General features: G+C 54.6%; 1 protein-coding gene across 2 annotated transcripts in view; it reads left to right on the top strand.

Moving 5' to 3' along the window:
* The window catches only part of TENT4A (terminal nucleotidyltransferase 4A), a 612157-nt gene that overhangs the window by 108071 nt on the left and 482854 nt on the right, over window positions 1-21232 (top strand). The window lies entirely within an intron of this gene.

Here is a 21232-nt window from a genome sequence, read left to right as displayed (position 1 = left end):
AAACCCCAAGGACTAGTGCCTTGTTCAGGGGTCAGGTCTTCCCCTTCTTGATGAAGCAGATCAGCGTAGCGATCTCCTTGTCCACAGTCCGAAGCTTACTGCATGGAATGTTCAAGCTAATCTTTTTGTGTTCACCATGTTCTCATTGTCCTAGCTTTATTCCCAAGCCCAACCTGCTCTGTCACAATCTGCAGTATTGTTCCTGAGGGAGCTCTTTCTCAACCCACTCTTCGAACTTCTTGGCTCATTCTCAAGCCTGCCTCAATCCTACCCTTCTCCAGCATGGGGTCTGGCATGGATTCACATGCTCATGAATATTCCCCGTCGTCAGGCTGGGAATCCTTGGTAAAAGAAAAAAACAGTATCAGTTTCGTTTCTGATCTGTCTTTCGTAGTAATAACCAATCACTGGTCTCTGCGTCATACTGACCACAGCCAATGACTGCCCTCTACCTAAGCACCGCCTCTGGCAGCCATCTTCAGATTTTTACCGCACCTTCATGTGTTGGGATCCTCGTGCTATTGCTCTCGAGCGTTAGTGCTTTTTTTTCACATTTTTTCTCAAAAACTTCGTTTTTTTTGGTCAAAAGTGCCTCAAGCTCCACCGACTCTCCATCCGATCAACGGAAACCCCTGTCGGATTCGTCTGCGCCCCTCAAGGGTGAAGATTTCGTCGAGCTACGCTTTTGGAGGACTCCAGAAGTTTCTCAGGCCCGGTCATGGCCCAGGATAAGGGAAGTTCGACGCCCGGAAAGCTGTTCAGGATCTGCCCTGGATGCCAGCTGCAGAACGTCTTTAAGGAGGACGAACACTCCTTTTGTCTCTACTGCTTACATGAGGACAAGACGCACGTGGAGAAGGACTGTGCGTTTTACGGCAATATGTCGGAGCGGACCATGAAGGACCGCCATCAACGTCTCGCCAACTGGCTGGAAGGGAAGAGCCCGTCCGGCGAGAAGAAGAGGAAGAAATCCGAGCGGTCTTCTAAGACCTTTGAGGACGCCCCGGCGACGGGGGTCCAACACAAGGCCAAGCACCGCGAGTCCGCTGGCACCGGAAGTGCCGAACGGTCGGTCTCTACGGGCGCCAGGCAGGGCGCACCCTCCCCGGTACCTTCAGCCACGAGTCAATGCTCTGGGTCAGGTAAGAGGAAGGGCGAGCACCCGGCGAAGCTCCTGGAGAGGCCCTGGTCGAGCTCGAAGGCCCCATCGGAGGGGGAGCGAGGCAGTGTTCTCTCCCCTCTCCCCCCCCCCCCTTCAAGGATAAGGCGGTGAGCGCACCTAAGGTGGTGAAGGCCTTAATCCATCCGGCCAAGCCCTCTATCGATACTGTCGCGGCGGCCCTGGCTCAGCCTGTGGAGGCTACACCAGTGGTGGCGACCTCTGGGCTCAGAGTCTCCCTGCCACCTCGGAGGGAGTCCTCTTTTGTGCCCATCGATAGGACCCCCGTGAAACCTCCTGCGGGGAAGAAAAAGGGGGGGCTGGGCGTCGTTGTAGATTCGGCCTCAACCTCAGAGGAAGAGCTGATTGAGGTCTTAAACCACCACGGCCTTGGCGTGGAAGACCACTGGCCCGTCGGGATGGATCCCGACGCAGGTGACGACGACATCGTCGAGGGTGCCGACGGGGCCCCTGATCGCCCGTCGGATTCCCCTCTGCCAGTGCCGCAAGACACCTCGGCGGCCATTTTGTTGGCTATAAAGTCCTTATGTTCAGAGATGAGGACGAGACTACCGTTGCCGACGGAGGAACCTCTCCCGTCGGGGGATCCTGAACCGGGACCTTCTGGTGCTCCCCCGCCCAAGAAAAGGATTCACCCTCCACCTCCTTTTCAGCCGTCGCGCTCCGTCCGGCCCTCCTCCCCGTCCACCCGAGGGGATGATACGGGGACTGACACGGCAGCGACGGGTACGGACGACGAGGTATACGACGAGGATCTACCGTCGTCACCTCCCACCAGGGCTTCTCCGCCCGACGAGATTGGATCGTTCCACTCCATGATCGCCAGGGCATCCGAGCTTTTCCAACTCTGCCCTGAGGAGAAGAAAAAGGAAGGATTCCTTTATCAACGGCGCGAGGCCAAGAGGAAGACGGTCCTCGCGGTGCCTCTATTGGACGACATTTGGGATGAGGGCCTCACCCTCCTCAAGAACCCATCCACGACGCCAGCTAGAAGAGACCGGTACGAGAAGAAGTACCGGGTCCCGGACGCGGCCCCCCTGTGCCTCCGGGCGCAGCCTACCCCGGACTCCATAGTCTCCGCGGCGGCCAGGAAGAAAGCGGGGGGGAAGGTGCGGCCTCCACATCGACTTCCCCACCGGACGGCGAGGGAAAGAAATTGGACGCTATGGGACGCAGGGTCATCTCGTCTGCAGCGACGACGATTAAAGCGGCCGACGCTTTGGCTATCGTGGCCCGCTACGACAGGGAGCTATGGTACAAACTGGCTCCCCTGCTGGACTTCCTACCGGACGACAAGAGGGCGGATGCCCTGGAGATCCTACAGGAAGGCGAGGTGGCGTCGGACCACGCCATCACTATTGCGACGGACATCGCCGACACTGGGTTTCGCCAGTTGGGCAACGGCGTGCGCCTTAGGCGGCGTGGATGGCTCAAGGCTACGGACTTCCGTCAAGACGTACAGACCAGAGTCCTGGACATGCCGTTCGATGGGAACAACCTGTTTGGGAAAACAGTGGACGATTCCCTTCAGTCCATTAAAGCGGACACTGAGATGGCCCGGGCCCTTGGGGTTCTGCAGCAACGACGGACGCCCTTTCGGAGCAGCGGAGGCAAGGGTGCCTCCAAAGGTTCCGGCGGCGGTTTCTCCACCTACCGTCAAGCGGCCCGCTCGTCTCAGGAGGCCTACAGAGGACGAGGCAAGTCTGGCGGACCCCGCCGTCGCCAAGGAGGTAAAGGCGGCAAAGCCTCGTCGAAACAGGATTGAACCGGCCGTGGGGTCGGGCCCCCGCCGAAGCACCCCGGTGGGAGGCCGGCTGGCGAGCTTCGTCAGCGTGTGGGAGTCCATCTCCACCGACCGTTGGGTGCTGGACGCCTTAGCCCGGGGCCACGCGCTCGAGTTTCAAAGAAGGTGCCCGCGCGTCCCCCCCCGTGGCCAGGAAAGAGCTTCACGTCCCTCAGCTTCTCCTGGAGGTAAAGGCGATGCTCAGGAAGGGCGTCATCGAACTCGTCCCAAAGAGGCTTCGGGGCTCCGGAGTTTACTCGAGATACTTCCTCGTGAAGAAGACGGGAGGATGGCGCCCCATCCTAGACCTGCGACATATGAACAAGTTCATCAAGGCGCAGAAGTTCCGGATGGTCACCCTCCAGCACGTCCTGGAGTAGCTGGAGGAAGGAGACTTCCTGTCGTCGTTGGATTTGGAGGATGCCTACTTCCATATTCCCATCCTAAATGGGCACCGAAAATTCCTCAGGTTTGTGGTCCAAGGGCGTCACTACCAGTTCAAAGCCCTCCCCTTCGGACTACGGTCGGCACCCAGGGTATTCACCAAGTGCCTTGCACCGGTGGCGGCGCAGCTGCGCCGCGAGGTGATTAACATCTACCCCTACCTGGACGACTGGCTCATCCGAGCCAAGACGAGGGAGCTCGCCGTGGAGCACACGGCAAGGACCGTCCAACTTCTCACGGACCTGGGATTCTCCGTGAACTACGCCAAGTCCCACCTGGTACCCGCACAAAACGCACTGTTTCTGGGAGCGAAGCTCGACAGTGTCCCTTCTGGCCTCCCCGTCGGAGGAAAGGACCAGGTCCATCCTGGGAAAGGTACAGCTGATGTTGGTTTCCGACGCGGCCAAGGTGAGGTCCATCAAGTCCCTCCTCGGAATGATGTCTTCTTGCATCTACCTCATTCCCATGTGCGGGCTCCGGATGCGCCCGTTGCAGGAGTTCCTGGACGCGCGCTGGATCCAAACGACGGGCGGCTTCGAGGAGAGGATCACACTCGACGAGAGTTTCCGCCGAGTGGTCCGGTGGTGGGGCAACCGTGCGCATCTGACGGCGGGCATGGACTTCCAGACCACCAGGAGACAGTGACCACGGATGCCTCCCTGGAAGGGTGGGGAGCGCACACCGAAAATCTGCACGCGAGAGGCCTTTGGCTCCCGACAGAGAAGTTCCTCCATATCAACGTCCTGGAGCTCCGTCCAGTGTTCTGGGCCCTTAGGTCCTTCCTTCCGTCCCTCAAGGGCAAGGTGGTGAGGATCTTCACCGACAACACCACCACCATGTTTTACATCAGGAAACAGGGCGGAACCAGGTCTCCAGCGATGTCCAAGGAGGCGCAGGACCTGTGGCATTGGGCCGTCGCCCAAAGGATGTTTCTGGTGCCGTTTCATCTGGCAGGGATAAAAAACACCATCGCTGACTCACTCAGCAGGGAGCTGCGCTCGTGCCACGAGTGGGAACTACGGCAGGATCTAGTGGATCGCCTCTTCCGACGGTGGGGCACACCGCAGATCGACCTGTTCGCGACGGCGACGAACTCCAAGTGCCGGAGGTTCGCCAGCAGGTTTCCCCAGGCGAGGAGCATGGGCGATGCTTTCTCGTCCCCTGGGAGGGCCTGTTCCTCTACGCGTTCCCTCCTTTGCCACTGCTAATCCGGCTCGTCAACCAGCTCAAGAGCTCACGGTGCAGGATGATCCTCGTCGCACCTGCGTGACCGAGGCAGATATGGTTCCTGGACCTTCTGGACTTGTCAGCGTCCCCGCCAATCAAGCTGCCGGTGGACGCGGATCTACTCTCCAGGGAAGGAGGCGCCATCCTCCACCACGACCCGAAATCGCTGAACTTGCAGGCCTGGCTCCTGCAGCGCTAGAGTTTGGAGGATACAACATACCGGCCGACTGCAGAGAGGTTCTTGCAAAGGCCAGGGCGTCCTCGACTCTTAAATGCTACGGACACAAATGGAAGAGGTTCTCTGTCTGGTGCCACGCACAGAAGATTAACCCTCTACGGATTACGGCTCCCCAGGTACTGCCGTACCTGCTGACGCTGGCCAAAGCTGGACTGGCACACGCGTCCATCAAGATTCATCTTGCTGCGATCTCCCGATACACCAGAACCACGGGCCGGACGTCCTTGTGGTCTCATCGTCTGGTGAAAGAGTTCATGAAGGGACTGTTCAGATCGTTCCCGCCGGTGAAGGCGCCGGCCCCGGCGTGGGAGCTCAACGTGGTGCTGACCAAGCTCATGGGACCTCCGTTCGAGCCTCTGCACTCGGCCCCGTTGAAGTTTCTGTCGTGGAAAACAGCGTTTCTTGTGGCCATCACCTCCGCACGACGGGTGGGAGATCCAGGCCCTTTCCTGCAAGGCCCCGTACTTGACTTTTCACGACACGAGGGTAGTGCTCAGGACGCACCCCTCCTTCATGCCCAAGGTACCGTCGGACTTCCATCTCAACAAACCTTTGGTGTTGCCTGTGTTCTTCCCGTCGCCTTCATCGCCGGCTGAGAGGACTTTGCACTCGCTGGATGTGGCTAGAGCGCTGAAGTTCTACGTGGACCGCACGAAGTGTTTTCGGAAGAAGTCACAACTCTTTGTGAACTTTGGACCTGTCAATCAGGGGAAGGCTCTCTCGAAGGCTTCCATTTCCAGATGGCTCTCCGGCTGTATCATGTACTGTCATTGGTTGGCAAACCGACCGCTGCCTGGCCGTCCGAGAGCCCATTCCACCAGAGCGATCGCAGCTACCACGGCGTTCCTTTCTGGTGTGCCCCTGCTGGACATATGCAGGGCTGCTACGTGGAGGTCGACGCACACCTTAACGAAATTCTACTGCGTCGATCGGGATTCCAGGGAGGAGTCCAGGGTCGGCCAAGCAGTGCTGCGCAACCTGTTCGCCTGAGGTGAGCCTGGTGAGGTGGTAAGATTGCTCGATGTTGAGTTTGATGTAATGCTTAATGTTGAGCCTTTGCCACCTCCCGTGGTTGTGCATGTGTACTGCTATGTTTTCTTCATGAGCATGTGAATCCATGCCAGACCCATGCTGGAGAACAACAGTTACAGGTAAGTAACTTGTTCCTTCTCGTTCTTTAGTTTCAACCTACTGGTATTATGCAACCACCTCTTTGCATCTTATATTCCACCCAACCTCCTTACTGGTCTCCTCTAATCACAGCTCCTACCACCCTCCTGCCAGTTCCGTTGCTGCCCCCTCAAATCCTATGCAACAATTATTTCCCACCCACCCTCCTTGATATATCCTCCAACGTACCTCTTGCCAGCCTTCTGCACATAGGGCTCTGTTCACCTTTCCACAACCTCTTCTACAGCCTCTGTCCTGCTTGCCAATTCCCAATGGCCACATACTAAGGTTCATGGCATTTCTGGAGCCTCTGCTCCCCCGTCTGGGCTGAATGCTACCTAAATGGGTGGAACTGTGAGCAGTAATAGTGGAGGATCAGCTTACTTACTGTAATCTTGGAACTGATCTGCATATTTACTGGACAGCTGGCCTTGCCTAGTGCTCCGCTGCAGAAGCATCCATGATGCCCTGCCTGCTCCTACACCACTTGACTACTCCCTAGTTGTGAGCCTTGCCTGCTCCTTTGTCTCACCCGAATGGTTGGAGTGCATAGTAGCCGGCATTGACTACAGCTCATTCACTCTGCATCACTTTCAAAGCCCATACTCTGCATAACCATAATATGACCAGATACACAGCTAATAAGTCGCTCAATTATCACAAATGCCTTTCTCAATTGTTGATCCTGGTTTATTATGAATATTTGTTGCTATTGTGACATAACTAACTTGAGCGATGAGACCTATTTGGGCTTTTTAATGACCGTTCTCTGTCACAAAGCTGCAGCTTGGTGGGCAGGTCAGTATATAGCTTCTTAGTATAACTGAATGATGGCCCCAGACACCTGTGACTAACCAATACAGAACCCCAAATACAGGCTTGAAACTCAGTACACAAAGCACTGACTTCAGAACTATTACATTGAAGTAGCATTTGCTGCAGTAGGATTACCTGGCTAACATCTTGCTCATGTTGAAAGTTTGGAGCCTAACAAAGACCATCAATGAGGTCTTGTTTCCATTACAGGCTGGGTCAGAATGCTCCAGCCACCATTTACATTTGAGCATGAACTGCACAGTGGGGTCAGCCAGTGGTTGTGCATTTGGGGTTGGGAAAGGGGAGCCCTCTGCAGACTAAGCCTGTGCCCGTGGCCCGTGCCAATGAGTGTCGGACTAACCAGCAAGGACCACAGTGTAGGGAAGGACAATTGCAGGTACATAGATGCAGCAGAAAAGGTGATGTCTTACTGCATTTCTGGTATCCTGCTTGAGCTCTCTTCCAAGGTCAAAAATGTAAAGTAGACTTACTGTTGACTAGTTAGTCATGCCTCCTTATTGAGAAATGTGAGACAGCAAATCTGCTCTATTACAAAGTAACTCCTTTCTCAAGGGTATGTTGTGGCTTTTACACTGCTTCATATTTTTTCTTGGCACCTAAAGCTTTGACTTGGCAAAATACCTTTTTGTTTTGGTGTGCGTCAAACTGCTATGATGGGCATCGAGACAGTGTTTCCATGAATGTGAGCTGTTCTCAGTAATGTCTTTGAATTGTAGATTTATAAATTTGCTTCATGGTAAAAGATCAGTTTGTTGTTAATACTGTTATATCACAAGACATTGTTTCTGTTGTGTAACACAACCCATGGTATAACCCGCAGAAGGCTTGGAGACTAGCACCATGAAGATGCTTGAAAGAACATTTTAAACTAATTATAGTTTAAAATTCATACATGTTTAAATCTGAGTCGCATTCATTTCTTACTCATTAAGGCCTCTGGATTCTGGTGCAATCATTTGATCTGGATTGCATTCTCCATATTCATTCCTCCAATTCCCTATTTGATTGTTACACTCCCATCTCCTTTCCTCCATACTGTATGGGTACCCCTGCCAGGGGACAGGACAGTGTCTTTTGCACCACAAGAATACTCACTCACCCTTATTTTAGAGTTCAGGGCTGGGGGCGTGACCACATGCCACTAGCACAAACCCTTGAACACCCTCCAGTCCTTTTCAACGGACTGGATTGGATCTGAACCATGCTAGTGCAAATTGCATTTTCTTCCCCTTTTCGGCCTCTGGCGCCCTGCACCCAGCACATGTCTGTGGTAAATGGCTTCAGTTTGTTTGCATTTGTAACAACTTTCCAGTCTTTGGTTCCCTGTGTACTTCGCGAAACCTTTGGACTCCTGCGCAGCGTGTGATGCCCTCACTCTGTGGTGGGTCTTAAACAGGCTTTCGAGGTAGTGCAAGATCTTCTCCTAGTCTCCTCTGGAGTATCTGAAGGAGTTGCACGTTGGATGTCCAAATCTGGTAAAATAAGTGTTATCTTCCCAGGCGCCTCAAGAAGGACTTTTCCCAGGTAGTTCCTCAGCTAGGAGAGAGCCTGTTGGATCCTCATGCCTGTACTGGGGCTGCAAAAGCACCACTGCTCAGTCTGTAGACTCAACCAGGATCGGCACAGAGGGGCCTGATGGCTTTATCACCAGACATTGGTATGTGTGGGCCTAGGTGCTCTGGGGAATGGGGCCTGGGCCTGAGGGTGCAACCCCCACCCCAGGCCTCTTCCAAGGCCTGCAAAGAGTGCTTGGATAAAACTACTACACAGCTGTGCACTGAGTCTTGTGTTTCACTCTTTCCATTAATACCTGTCTGAGTGAGCTTGCTCAATGTTGTCTACAGCACAGTGCCTGAGGCAAACCACCTTCCTCTGGGGATTTGCTTCCCTTAGACTGCCACAGAATCGTTAGACATCGGGATGATAATTCTTTACCACCTATGAATTCCAGGCAGTTTCACGTTCAGTGGAGTGGTCTCCTATGTAGGAACTTGGTGAACTTTTTATCCCATGTCTTGCATTCTCTGTGCTTCTGACGTGACTTTTCTTTCAATCTAAGCAGGCTATGGGTACCTCCCATAACTACTTGGACACTGTTTCAGCACAGTATCGATCAGCTTCTCAACCAACATCTTTATTTATATAGCGCACCTAGCCCGAAGGCATCTACTCATTTCTTACAGTACAGAATTAGTTTACAATGGAATAGATCAGTTATAGGAATTTACATATGCTGTGGAAAGGATACCCAAGGGTTTTTTTAGAGGCATATGGTTAGTGGCAACAGAATAGGACAGATATTTACAATCACATAGAGTTCCTAGGCTTATGTCATATAATTACAGTAGAAGCAGAATAGAGCAGATATTTACAGTTTGGCATGAGGCTCAATGTTTCGAGATGTTTGAACTCTCCCCCGGTTACTACAATTTTGAAGGGATTGATGGGAGATGCCACAAGCCCATATGACAGTTGCTCCAGATTGTACCTGGCCAGTGGGCCCCTCGAGCACTGGGTAGCCCCTCGAGAACTAGCGCGGCAGGCACAGCCTCAGGTCCTATGACTCCCACAGGGTCCACCTTGGCTAGCTGTGCTGTACCGGACGGAGGGCCTGGGTCTGTTTACTGGTGCCCCTGAAAACCCTACCCCTGCTGGAGACCTAGGGTTGGTGCCTTTTGGAGATATCTGCCAATAGCCAGCACATCTGTGTCGAAGTTACCATAAGAGGATGTCACTTCGTCCACCAAAGTATTTCCACAATGGAGATCCTTGGTTTCTGATGCTTGTTCATCTGCTTAGAATCACATGCTGTGCATATGGTCCGACATCCAGCGGTAAACGCAGAGTATTGCAGCTTGTCTTTTGAGGATCGAAAGGGGAAGTAGGCATAGGCATGTCTGTAACACTATCCTTACCGGGATGGCTAGTGTACCCAAAATCCCTCACGCGCCGAGATCACTTTTTTTTCCGCCCAGATTACTGGTCACCCTAATGCAGAGCTCTTACAAAGGGAGTGTTGTCGTTATCGACTTTGTTGTTGTTCCCATTAAGTTTGACTGTTGAATCCTGTGAAATAACGGCGAAGACTGATGCAGACTTTTGCTGCTTGTTGATCCTGGCGGTGCTGCTTGCCAAGTGGCTGGGGCTTCTAGCTGGCCTACACAGTAGGGAGAGTGGGGGTCGGAGTGGACATATCCTTTACAAGTATGCATTTCCTCATTCACTCTCTCTGCTCCCTGGGTTTTGTCATCGCTAGAATTGCCTTTCGCTATGGAAAAGATGCCAATTTAGATTTTGTCCCTCGTGCAGGGCCAAATATCCTTGGAAGGACGAGCACGCTTTGTGCAACCATTGTCTGCCCCTCGACCACAACGAAGCGAGTTGCGCAGCCTATAAACTCCTGCGCTCAAACGCTTAAGGAGCGCCGCTTAAAGCGATGGGTGGCCTACAGCATGTCGCAGGCCGAATATTCTTCCCCTGCTGTTGCAACTGCCGAAAGTGATGGAACTAGCGATGACCAGGCCTTTGTCGGAAGCCATTGGCCTAACTGCGGGCTGCTCAGTCCGCGATGCCTGTCCCCACCAGGCCTGACTCAAGTCATGCTATGGGGAGAACACCCAGCAACAGGGGCACACACAATCATAACACCAAAAACAAAACCCAAGGTTCTGCTTTGGCAGCACTCTCTAGGCGTACCAACGGAACAGTCAATCTTTGGGATCCTCCGATCGGCATGATCAGCAGCCTTCCCCCGCAACTGCAGCCTGCAACTGGGCAATCCAAAGTAAAGGGTGCTAACACAGACACATAGACGTCGCGGCGTTCCAAGAGGATGCGCAGATGGCTCTTAAGGCCCGGGTGGCGTCCAAATCCACTGCACAGCCTCTGGTACAGCCGGTAGACCTCCCGGATTCTCCAACCATTGCCGAGAGGATTGCAAGGATTACTTGACAGTTTGACTGAAGGAGCAGTCGAAGGAGGCGTTGAAGCACAAAACAGCAGAGAGACTTATCGAAGAACATGGTACAGCCCCCCTAACCCCGCCAGGACTAAGTTGAGTAATGTGCCTTTGTCAGGCACATTAAGGGAAAAATCTCGACGCCACAGGGAAGATTAACCCTTTACTTCCCTGGACCCCTCTGATTATCCTCATGGACCAGGGAGACATTTGAGGGATGTATGGACAGATTAGAAAAATGTCTTATTCTGAGGCCCTTGCTCACAAGATACCTTGAAGACATTTTCCTTCTCCTGTATCCAAGTTTCAAAGGTGCCTTGGAAGATCCACATGAGTTTACTTGTGTCCTCACAGATGAGGATGTTATGGACACTTATGATCACAATGAAGATGACACCTTTCTGGAAAACTACAATGTGGATGATCAGACAGGTCTTATGGACAATTGGGAGGACAGCCGTCTGGTTGATGCTCAACCGTGGACATCCCCCTACTCCCACCCAGGACCCCGATGTCAATGCTTAGATCCCCCTCCTCCAATCCGGCTCGGCAAGCCTCCCCAGTGGACGACCAGACCATTTTTAGATCGCCACTCAAGAGGCCTTAACAGATTATGATTTAGTGGAAGATATACTGAAAGAAAAACCTCTGGCCAGCCATGTCATCCCCTTGTTGAACTCAATCAAGAGGAGGTTGGCAACTTCTTAAACACCGGCCCATACCAGGGCAGTGAACCCTAGGGTGGAGAAGCTAGTTCAGACTTCTCCAACCGACCCTGCCTATATCAAGGGTCATGCCACTCGATTAGTTGGTGGTTACCACTACTAGAAAACGGGCTAGTGTTTGCCTGTCTACAGAAGAGGCGCCACCCGATAAGGAATCCAAGAGACTTTATGCACCGGGGAAAAGAATAACGGCTGCAGTGTTTACCACCCGTATAGCCAAGAACACCGGAACCGTACTAAAATGTCACCCTCACATTTACGATGGCCGAAAATGCAGACTTTTTTTTTGGACCCCCTTATACCACATATATGTGGGGGTATAGAATATAATTGTGGGGGGCTGCAGGGGTCTCCCTGCATACATGTGGTGTAAAGGGGTTAAAGTCAGCATTTTCGGCCATTGCATTAATCACATAGATCCAAGAACACCACGCTATTGGCCAGCTATGCAGACATGCAGTGGAACCTACTACAAGCAGGCCTTCAGGAAGTGCTGGAACCTTCAAGGACCTAGTGGCTCGCCATTGTTTCCGAAGGCAACCAGAATGTGCACAAACACTCTGGACGCTGCCGAGACAGCGGGGAGAACACTGGCACAAGGTACCTTGCTCAAGAGTCATGCATGGCTGAGGAACTCTGGTTGCAAGCCAGAGACCAAACAGCGCTGATTAACGAACCCGTTGAGACCAACCTGTTTGACAAGGCAGTGGACGATGCTCTTGAAACAGCTAAGAAAGAACATAACACTCTAGTCCCTTCAACAAATTAACCAGAAACCCTCCCCTCTAAGAGAGCGGCTCCTGCTGGTCTTTTCATGGCCAATCTAATTTTTCCCAGCACCTGTATAATGCAGGAAACGACTGGAATTCGGGACAGGGGTCTAATACCTCCACCACTTAAGCCAGAGCGGCGTGGGAAGGGTAGAGGACGAGGTTCCAACCCCAGAGGCGCTCTGCCCAGAATTGACCTGCAGGTCCAAGTCTCCTCCCATGCCACCCCAGTCGGAGGGCATATAAAATCTTTCATTACTGCATGGGAGGGTATAACGGACCAGTGGGTACTCAAGACGGTTGCCCTCGGGTACTGTATAGAATTTGCCTGACCACCCCAATTCTGACCACCAAGATCAAGACTCCTGTTGGCAGACCACCTGCAAATCCTACTGCAAGAGGTGCAGACCCTGCTAGGAAAGGACGTCCCTATTCTACAAGTAAGAGGGTATTTATTCAGTGTACTTCCTTGTACCCAAAAAGGATCTCACCATGCGCCCTGGGCTAGATTTGCGCCCAGCTAACAAGTTTGTCAAACCTCGTTTCGTATGGTACCTTTACAGGAAGTAATCCCGCTGTTGAAACAGGGGCTTACATGGCAACACTAGACATGAAAGATGCATTGTTTCATATTTCATTGTTGCCAGCGCACAGAAAATACCTAACGTTCTCCAGCATGGGGTCTGGCATGGATTCACATGCTCATGAATATTCCCCGTCGTCAGGCTGGGAATCCTCGGTAAAGAAAAAAACAGGATCAGTTTTGTTTATGATCTGTCTTTCGTAGTAATAACCAATCACTGGTCTCTGCGTCATACTGACCACAGCCAATGACTGCCCTCTACCTAAGCACCGCCTCTGGCAGCCATCTTCAGATTTTTACCGCACGTTCATGTGTTGGGATCCTCGTGCTATTGCTCTCGAGAGTTAGTGCTATTTTTTTCACGTTTTTTTCTCAAAAACTTCGTTTTTTCGGTCAAAAGAGCCTCAAGCTCCACCGACTCACCATCCGATCAACGGGGACCCGTTTCGGATTCGTCTGCGCCCCTCAAGGGTGAAGATTTCGTCGAGCTACGCTTTTGGAGGACTCCAGAAGTTTCTCAGGCCCGGCCATGGCCCAGGAGAAGGGAAGCTCGACGCCCGGAAAGCTGTTCAGGGTCTGCCCTGGATGCCAGCTGCAGAACGTCTTCAAGGAGGACGAACACTCTTTTTGTCTTTACTGCTTACATGAGGACAAGACGCACGTGGAGAAGAACTGTGCGTTTTGCGGCAACATGTCGGAGCGGACCATGAAGGACCGCCATAACGCCTCGCCAACTGGCTGGAAGGGAAGAGCCCGTCCGGCGAGAAGAAAACGACGGGGGTCCAACATAAGGCCAAGCACCGCGAGTCCGCTGGCACCGGGAGCGCCGAACGGTCGGGCTCTACGGGCGCCAGGCAGGGCGCACCCTCCCCGGCACCATCAACCACGAGCCAACGCTCTGGGTCGGGTAAGAGGAAGGCCGAGCACCCGGCGAAGCTCCTGGAGAGGCCCTGGTCGAGCTCGGAGGGGGAGCGAGGCAGTGCCCCCCCCCCCCCCCCCCCCACCCTCAAGGATAAGGCGGTGAGCGCACCTAAGGTGGTGAAGGCCTTAATCCATCCGGCCAAGCCCTCTATCCAAACTGTCGCGGCGGCCCTGGCTCAGCCTGTGGAGGCTACACCAGTGGTGGCGACCTCAGGGCTCAGTCTCCCTGCCACCTCGGAGGGAGTCCTCTTTTGTGCCCATCGATAGGACCCCCGTGAAATCCCCCGTGGGGAAGAAAAAGGGGGGGCAGGGCGTCGTCGTAGATTCGGCCTCAACCTCGGAGGAGGAACTGGTCGAGGTCTTAAGCCACGGCCTCGGCGTGGAAGAAGACCGGCCCGTCGGGATGGATCCCGACGCAGGTGACGACGACATCGTCGAGGGTACCGACGGGGCCCCTGATTGCCCGTCGGATTTCCCTCTGCCAGCGCTGCGAGACAACTCGGTGGCCATTTTGTTGGCTATACAGTCCTTGTGCTCTGAGATAAGGACGAGACTACCGTTGCCGACGGAACCTCTCCCGTCGGGGGACCCAGAACCGGGACCTTCTGGTGTTCCCCCTACCAAGAAAAGAAGGATCCACCCTCCACCTCCTTTTCAGCCGTCGCGCCCCTTTCAGCCCTCCTCCCCGTCCACCCGAGGGGATGATACGGGGACTGACACGGCAGCGACGGGTACGGATGACGAGGTATACGACGAGGATGTACCGTCGTCGCCTCCCACCAGGGCTTCTCCGCCCAACGAGATTGGATCGTTCCACTCAATGATCGCCAGGGCATCCGAGCTTTTCTAACTCTGCCCTGAGGAGAAGGAAGGTTTCCTTTATCAGCGGCGCGAGGCCAAGAGGAAGACGGTCCTCGCGGTGCCTCTATTGGACGACGTTTGGGATGAGGGCCTCACCCTCCTCAAGAACCCGTCCACGATGCCAGCTAGAAGAGACCGGTACGAGAAAAAGTACCGGGTCCCGGACACGGCCCCCCTGTGCCTCCGGGCGCAGCCTACTCCGTTCTCCGTCGTCTCCGCGGCGGCCAGGAAAAAAGCGGGGGGGGGGGGGGTGCGTCCTCCACATCGACTTCCCCACCGGACGGCGAGGGAAAGAAATTGGACGCTATGGGACGCAGAGTCATCTCGTCTGCAGCGACGACGATTAAAGCTGCCAACGCCTTGGCTATCGTGGCCCGATACGACAGGGAGCTCTGGTACAAACTGGCTCCCCTGCTGGACTTCTTGCCGGACGACAAGAGGGCAGAGGCCCTGGAGATCCTGCAGGAAGGTGAGATGGCTTCGGACCACGCCATTACCGTTGCGACGGACATCGCCGACACTGGGTTCCGCCAGTTGGGCAACAGCGTTTGCCTTAGGCGGCGTGGATGGCTCAAGGCTACGGACTTCCGTCAAGACGTTCAGACCAGAGTCCTGGACATGCCCTTCGATGGGAACAACCTGTTCGGGAAGACGGACGATTCCCTTCAGGCCATTAAAGCGGACACCGAGACGGCCCGGGCCCTTGGAGTTCTGCAACAGCGACGGACGCCCTTTCGGAGCAGCGGAGGCAAGGGTGCCTCCAAAGGTTCCGGCGGCGGTTTCTCCTCCTACCGTCAAGCGGCCCGCTCGTCATCTCAGGAGGCCTACAGAGGACGAGGCAAGCCTGGCGGACCCCGCCGTCGTCGCCAAGGACAAGGCGCTAAAGCCTCGTTGAAGCAGGATTGAACCGGCTGGGGGGTCGGGCCCCCACCGAAGCACCCCGGTGGGAGGCCGGCTGGCGAGCTTCGTCAGCGTGTGGGAGTCCATCTCCACCGACCGTTGGGTGCTGGACGCCTTGGCCCGGGGCCACGCGCTCGAGTTTCAAAGAAAGTGTCCGCGTGTCCCCCCTGTGGCCAGGAAAGAACTTCACGTCCCTCAACTTCTCCTGGAGGTGAAGGCGATGCTCAAGAAGGGCGCCATCGAACTCGTCCCAAAGAGGCTTCGGGGCTCCGGAGTCTACTCGAGATACTTCCTCGTGAAGAAGAAGACGGGGGGATGGCGCCCCATCCTGGACCTGCGACGTCTGAACAAGTTAATCAAGATGCAAAAGTTCCAGATGGTCACCCTCCAGCACGTCCTGGGTCAGCTGGAGGAAGGAGACTTCCTGTCGTCGTTGGATTTGGAGGATGCCTACTTCCATATTCCCATCTTGAAGGGGCACCGAAAATTCCTCAGGTTTGTGGTCCAAGGGCGGCATTACCAGTTCAAAGCCCTCCCCTTCGGTCTACGGTCGGCACCCAGGGTGTTCACCAAGTGCCTCGCACCGGTGGCGGCTCAGCTGCGCCGCGAAGGGATCCACGTCTACCCCTACCTGGACGACTGGCTCATCCGGGCCAAGACAAGGGAGCTTGCCGTGGTTCACACGGCAAGGACCGTCCAACTTCTCACGGACCTGGGATTCTCCGTGAACTACGCCAAATCCCACCTGGTACCAGCACAAGACACTCTGTTTCTGGGAGCGAGGCTCAACAGTGTCCCTTCTGGCCTCCCCGTCGGAGGAGAGGACCAGGACCATCCTGGGCAAGGTGCAGCGGATGTTGGTGGCCGACGCGGCCAAGGTGAGGTCCATCAAGTCCCTCCTCGGAATGATGTCTTCCTGCATCTACCTCATTCCCATGTGCAGGCTCCGGATGCGCCCGTTGCAGGAGTTCCTGGACGCGCGCTGGATCCAAACGACGGGCAGCTTCGAGGAAAGGATCACACTCGACGAGAGTTTCCGACGAGCGATCCGGTGGTGGGGCACCCGCGCGCATCTGATGGCGGGCATGGACTTCCAGACCCCAGCCCACCAGGAGACAGTGACCACGGATGCCTCCCTGGAAGGGTGGGGAGCGCACACCGAAAATCTGCACGCAAGGGGCCTTTGGCTCCCGACGGAGAAATCCTTACATATCAACGTCCTGGAGCTCCGTGTAGTGTTTTGGGCCCTCAGGTCCTTCCTTCCGTCCCTCAAGGGCAAGGTGGTGAGGATCTTCACCGACAAAACCACCACCATGTTTTACATCAGAAAACAGGGCGGAACCAGGTCCCCAGCACTGTCCAAGGAGGCGCAGGACCTGTGGCATTGGGCAGTCGCCCAAGGGATGTTTCTGGTGCCGTTTCATCTGGCAGGGATAAGAAACACCATCGCTGACTCACTCAGCAGGGAGCTGCGCTCGTGCCACGAGTGGGAACTACGGCAGGATCTAGTGGATCGCCTCTTCCGACGGTGGGGCACACCCCAGATCGATCTGTTCGCGACGACGACGAACTCGAAGTGCCGGAGGTTCGCCAGCAGGTTTCCCCAGGCGAGGAGCATGGGCGATGCTTTCTCGTTCCCCTGGGAGGGCCTGTTCCTCTACGCGTTCCCTCCTTTGCCACTGCTAATCCGGCTCGTCAACCAGCTCAAGAGGTCACGGTGCAGGATGATCCTCGTCGCACCTGCGTGGCCGAGGCAGATATGGTTCCCGGACCTTCTGGACTTGTCAGCGTCCCCGCCAATCAAGCTGCCGGTGGACGCGGATCTGCTCTCCAGGGAAGGAGGCGCCATCCTCCACCACGACCCGAAATCGCTGAACTTGCAGGCCTGGCTCCTGCAGCGCTAGAGTTTGGAGGATACGCCATACCGGCCGACTGCAGAGAGGTTCTTGCAAAGGCCAGGGCGTCCTCGACTCTTAAATGCTACGGACTCAAATGGAAGAGGTTCTCTGTCTGGTGCCATGCACAGAAGATTAACCCTCTACGGATTACGGCTCCCCAAGTTCTGCTGTACCTGCTGACACTGGCTAAAGCTGGACTGGCACACGCGTCCATCAAGATTCATCTTGCTGCGATCTCCCGATACACCAGAACCACGGGACGGACGTCCTTGTGGTCTCATCGTCTGGTGAAAGAGTTCATGAAGGGACTGTTCAGATCGTTCCCGCCGGTGAAGGCTCCGGCCCCGGCGTGGGAGCTCAACGTGGTGCTGACCAAGCTCATGGGACCTCCGTTCGAGCCTCTGCACTCGGCCCCGTTGAAGTTTGTCGTGGAAAACAGCGTTTCTTGTGGCCATCACCTCCGCACGACGGGTGGGAGAGATCCAGGCCCTTTCCTGCAAGGCCCCGTACTTGACTTTTCACGACACGAGGGTAGTGCTCAGGACGCACCCCTCCTTCATGCCCAAGGTACCGTCGGACTTCCATCTCAACGAACCCTTGGTGTTGCCTGTATTCTTCCCGTCGCCTTCGTTGCCGGCTGAGAGGACTTTGCACTCGCTGGATGTGGCTAGAGCGCTGAAGTTCTACGTGGACCGCACGAAGTGTTTTCGGAAGACGTCACAACTCTTTGTGAACTTTGGACCTGTCAATCAGGGGAAGGCTCTCTCGAAGGCTTCCATTTCCAGATGGCTCTCCGGCTGTATCATGTACTGTCATCGGTTGGCAAACCGACCGCTGCCCGGCCGTCCGAGAGCCCATTCCACCAGAGCGATCGCAGCTACCACGGCGTTCCTTTCTGGTGTGCCCCTGCTGGACATATGCAGGGCTGCTACATGGAGGTCGACGCACACCTTCACGAAGTTCTACTGCGTCGATCGGGATTCCAGGGAGGAGTCCAGGGTCGGCCCAGCAGTGCTGCGCAACCTGTTCGCCTGAGGTGAGCCTGGTGAGGAGGTAAGATGCTTAATGTTGAGTTTGATGCAATGCTTAATGTTGAGCCTTTGCCACCTCCCGTGGTTGTGCATGTGTGTACTGCTATGTATTCTTTATTCATGAGCATGTGAATCCATGCCAGACCCCATGCTGGAGAAGGAACAAGTTACTTACCTGTAACTGTTGTTTTCCAGCATGGGTCTGGCATGGATTCACATGCGAACCCTCCCGCCTACCCCTCTGCGGCTCTTCACTTGGTCATACTGCCACTTCACGTGCTTCCAAATCTGAAGATGGCTGCCAGAGGCGGGGCTTAGGTAGAGGGCAGTCATTGGCTGTGGTCAGTATGACGCAGAGACCAGTGATTGGTTATTACTACGAAAGACAGATCAGAAACAAAACTGATACTGGTTTTTTCTTTACCGAGGATTCCCAGCCTGACGACGGGGAATATTCATGAGCATGTGAATCCATGCCAGACCCATGCTGGAGAACAACAGTTACAGGTAAGTAACTTGTTCCTTCATGATAGAGGACAAGCCCTATTGGTAAACCTCTCACTGAGGCATCTCTCACAGGGTGGGGGGCTCACCTGCTTCAGCAGACAGCGCACGGCCTGTGGTCCCCACAAGTGGCGGCCAACCACATAAATCTCTTGGAGCGATTAGTGGTATTCAAAGCACTGAAGGCCTTGCAGACGGTTACCGGGCAAGATGGTCCTGATCATGACAAACTGCACTACAGCCATGTACTACCTGAACAAACTAGGGTGCACGTTTCAGGGCTATCCACGCTGTCCCAAAACATTTGGATGTGGGCTCTCGGACACAGGATGTTCCTATTGTCACAACACGTTCCAGGGGAACTCAATCTTCTGGCAGACTTGCTCAGCATAGATTTCCCACTGCCTTTAGAATACAAATGGCGACTACACGAAGACATTGTCTCTGTTTTCACAGAATTGGGCTTCCCAGAGATCGACTTGGCAACCCTGGAAAACACTCCATGCCAAGATTATGCCTCCAGGTACACACAGAACCGCGCCAAGGGGAACGGCTCTGGATAACCTGGTCAGGGAAATTTGTTTACCCCCCCACGAATCCCTTACTCAACAAGAACGTGCACAAGATGCACCAGGAACCAGTCCCCATGATATTGTTGGCACCCATGTTGGCCAGCCAACCCCGGTTCTCTCCTCATGATGTCCCTCTTCCCCTCCTATGAAACTGCCCTGCCTGTGCAACATGTTCTCACAGGGGAGAAATGCTTCACCCATGCCTGCAAACCCTGAACCTGGCGGCCTGGCTCCTGAAGGCATATTTCGGACACCTTCAACTCCCTCAGATGCATGGACATAGTCAGGGAAGCGAGAAAATCCAACACCCGATACTGCTATTGCAGTAAATGCAAAACGCTTAATTATCTGGTGTATTGCCAAGGGCGTCAATCCCATTGACTGCTCTCCTACTCACATTGGATTGTACCTGACCCACTTACTGGATTCAGGCCTAGTTTTTAATTCACTAAAGGTCCACTTAGCTGCTCTCTTACCCTACACTACATCAGTGTTGTTGTGGAAAATGCAAGTTATCAAGGCTTTCATGGAAGGGGTTAAGAGGATTCACCCCCACCCCCATTCGAAACCGAGCTCCCTGATGCGACTTAAACCTGTTTCTGACTAGATTCATGGGGGTCCCCCTTTGAGCCTATGCACAAGGCAAGTGTAAAGGACTGTCCAGAGATAAGGCGGTTCTGCGCACTTGGCCTCGATTTGCGCCTACATTTGTTTCCAAGTTCCATGTGAACCAGTCAATGGAATTGTCCACTTTGTTCCAGAGCCCCACTAACATGGCCAAAAGAAGCCTGCACACACATTAGATGTGCGCAAGGCAGTCATGTCTACCAGGGAAGAACAAAACCCCTGAGAAACGAATCGTTTGTTTCAGTGGCAGCTGGCGGAGAAGGTGACCTGTCTCGAAGTCGGCTATCTCAATGGTTATAGTCCAATGCATCACACTTTGTTTCGAGGGGATTGGGTCCTCCGACGTATTCCAAATCTATGACGGGTAATGTCCACAGCTGTGCTGCTTCGGAAAATCTTTGGCGTCTGCGTCCATGCGCCGTCCCCGAGGACCTACTTCGACAGCCGACGTCACCCGATGTGATAAGGAGGACGCACGACGCCCATAGCCTCAGTTCCGTTTTTTCCGCGAACGTGTTCGCTTCGTGAATCTGTTTGCCTCGACTCTTTGGAGTTTGCTGTTTTCAATTCTCGATTCGTTGAACCTGTTTGGGTTTTTTGTGATGACCTGTCCGTGGCGATGTCTACTTCGTCTTCAACCCCGCGTCCGGGCTTCAAGAAATGCGGGGACTGTGGGTCCAAGATGTCGGTCACGGACTCGCATGACGCCTGCCTCGGGGAGGCCCACGATACGGACGACTGTCGACTGCCAGTCGCTCGCAGCAAAGGCCTTGCAGGACAGGAACTCAAGAAGCTGCTGTCGGTAGGCTGGGTGTCTAAGCTCCGGAGGTCGAGGTCTGCGGGGCTTTCGACGGATGACTCGAGGGGCGACTCTCCGCATCATCGTCGGAAGTCCAGTGGGTCTCCTTCCAGGAGTCGGTCTCGCCACTCCACTGCCTCTTCGAGGCATTCCCCGAAGCGCCGGCATCGGTCGCCTTCCCAGTCCTCTTCCGAGGACTCCGCC

The sequence above is a fragment of the Ambystoma mexicanum genome, chromosome 5p, assembly GCF_040938575.1.
Source record: "Ambystoma mexicanum isolate Mex_15411 chromosome 5p, UKY_AmexF1_1, whole genome shotgun sequence".
Lineage (NCBI taxonomy): Eukaryota > Metazoa > Chordata > Amphibia > Caudata > Ambystomatidae > Ambystoma > Ambystoma mexicanum.
Note: the sequence above shows the minus strand (reverse complement) of the source record. Positions and strands in the feature narration are given on the sequence as shown.